Source organism: Mus pahari, chromosome 23 (genome assembly GCF_900095145.1).
Source record: "Mus pahari chromosome 23, PAHARI_EIJ_v1.1, whole genome shotgun sequence".
NCBI classification, from domain to species: Eukaryota; Metazoa; Chordata; class Mammalia; order Rodentia; family Muridae; genus Mus; species Mus pahari.
Window position 1 is genome coordinate 25,324,398 of NC_034612.1, and position 3,085 is coordinate 25,327,482.

Consider the following 3,085-nt stretch of genomic DNA (forward strand, 5'->3'; position numbering starts at 1 on the left):
AGAGAGAGAGAGAGTTTTATATATTATATTTGGGGACAGGGTCTCTGTAATCTTGGCTATCCTAGAACTTGCTATGTTGACCAGGTTGGTTTTAAACAACCAGATCCTCTTGCCTCTAAAAATATTTAAAATTGCATTTATTTATATGTGTATGCACACATGCAAATGTCATACACATGAAGGCCAGAGGATGACTTTTTAGGAGACAGTTCTCTCCTTCCACCATGTAAGTGATGAGGAGTAAGCTCTAGTTATCAACTTTGGCAGCCAGTGCCTTTCATGGCTGAGCTATCTCACCAGCCCCTCTGCCTTATTCCTTGAGGCAGGGTCCTTCATTGAACCTAGAACTCATCAGTTTGGCTAGGCTGTGTAGCCAATAAGCACGTGAATCTACTTGTCTTTACCACCCCCAACAATGGGGTTACCACTCCTGGATTTTATAGTTTGGTTGTAAGTCTGTTCTTTAATGACTGGACCATCTCCCATCCCCATTCTTGTAGATATGTATGTATGTATTTTTCCCCTCAAGACAGGATTTCACTGTGTTGCCCTGGTTGTCCTGGAACTCACTCTGTAGAAAAGACTGGCTTCAAACTCAGAGATCCATCTGCCTCTGCCTCCTTAATGCTGGGATTAAAGCCATTGAGGCTCCAGGTTGAATACACAGCTGCTAATAAGTAAATGAGTACATTTTTTGTTTGTTTGTTTATTTGTTTGTCTGTTTTGAGACAGGGTTTCTCTGTATAGCCCTGGCTGTCCTGGAACTCACTCTGTAGACCGGGCTGGCCTTGAACTCAGAAATCTGTCTGCCTCTGCCTCCCGAGTGCGTGGGATTAAAGGTGTGAGCCACCACGCCCGGCAAATGAGTACATTTTTTAAAATGGTGTTTCAAGATTATTTACCCTGTAGAGGGGGTCAGGGTGGGAACTTGGAAGCATACCCCTTGCCAGAAAGTTCCACTGCAAAAGTTCAATTCCACCAGTGTTCATCTTGGGCGCCACTGAGTGTGTGCGGATGGCAGGAACTATGGAAGGTCTGCATCCAGCAGGAATGATTGCTTTCCCCATAGCTAGAGTGAGGTCCAGAGTAGGCATATGTTGTTGACATGGCCACAGCCATGTTTAGAACCCCAGTGCCATAGCCTCATGGGGATGGCAAAGCCTGATTTAGTGGTCCAAGAAGGGTGAATGTTGACAAGTGTCTGCAAGAGATGTCAAACACCGCTTTCTCCCCGCCCCCTCTCTCTGCTTCCTGCTTGTGTTTGAGGATGTGGATTCTCAACTTCCTGTTGTTACCATGCCTGACCCCTGCAATCGTGCCTCCCTGCCCCATGGACTCATCCCTCTGGAAACGTAAACCAAAATGAACTCTTTTTAATTTTTATTTATTTATTTATTTATTTTGGTTTTTCGAGACAGGGTTTCTCTGTATAGCCCTGGCTGTCCTGAAACTCACTTTGTAGACCAGGCTGGCCTCGAATTCAGAAATCCACCTGCCTCTGCCTCTCGAGTGCTGGGATTAAAGGCATTCGCCACCACACCCGGCTTTTTTTTTTTTTTTTTAAATAAGTTGCTTTGATTGTGGCATTTTATCACAGAAGCAGAAAATGAGCACGCCCCCTCCCTGCTGAGCATTAGACAGGAATGCCTGGGTCTGCACGCTCTCTGCCGTCAAAGATCTCCCGTGTATTGTCTTGGCTGGCTTGGAACTTTCTCTGTAGATCAAGCTGGTCTTGAACTCACAGAGATCCACTTGCCTCTGCCTCCTGAGTGCTGAAGGGACAGGCATAAACAGGCATGCTGGGTTACATCCTGTTTTCCCCGACCCATCTCTTTCCAGAAGGCTCCTTCATCAAGGCTCCCTTGCTGGCCTTGATGGGACATGAGTGTGATCTAATAGGAGGCTGAGGCAGAAGGACACGAGCTGGAGGCAGCTTGGGATACATAGTGAGTTCAAGGCTACCCTGGGAACAAAAGCAGGAAGGTTCTGGAAAGATGGCTCAATGGTTAGGTGTGCTTCCTGCTCTTCTCACCGGCTCCAGAGGATCAAATACTGTCTGCTGGTCTCCTTGGGGACCTGGCAAAATGGTAATAAATAATAATAATAATAATAATAATAATAATAATAATAATAATAATACCATAATAAAAATACAACAATAATACCATTATGATAATACCATAATAATAACAACTTTGCAGTGGTGGCACAGGCCTTTAATTCCAGCACTCAGNAGGCAGAGGAAGGTGGATCTCTATGAGTTCAAGGCCAGCCTCGTCTACAGAGTGAGTTCCAGGACAGTCAGGACTACACAGAGAAACCCTGTCTTGAAAAACCAAAACTAACAACAAAATGCAAGGGCTGGCGATATAGCTCAGTTGGTAGAGTGCTTGCCTAGCACGCCTGAAGTTTTGAGTTCCATTCACAGGACCACATAAACTGGACCCCTTTTTATACCTGTTATTCCAGTGTTTGAGAGGTGGAGGCAGGCAGAACGAGAGTTCAGTATCATCCATAGCTGAAAGGTGAATTGGATGCCAATGTGGGCTACATGAGACTCTATCTCAAAAAGCAAACTAGGGGTTAAAGGAATAGCTAAGTAGCTGGAGAGATGGCTCAGTGGTTAAGAGCACTGACTGCTCTTCCAGAGGTCCTGAGTTCAATTCCCAGCAACCAGCAACCACATGGTGGCTCACAACCAGCTGTAATGGATCTGAAGATAGCTACAGTGTACTCATATACATAAAATAAATTATTAATAATAAAAAAATTTTTTAAAAAAGAAATAGCTAAGTAGTTCAAAGCACTTGATGCTCTTTCAAAGGACCAGGTTCAGTTCCCAGCTCCCTGATAGCGGAGTTCACAGCCACCAGTAACTCCAGCCCCAGGGAATCCAGTGCCTCACATACACATACTCCTACCCCTACACACACACACACACACACACACACACACACACACACAAACATACACACACACACATAAGCAAACAAAAATGTCCTTAGCCCACGGTCCTGTTATTGATGGTTCTCCCTCCATGTGTACAATGGCTTTCTCTACCTCTGCTCCTCCTGCTCCCCCTGCT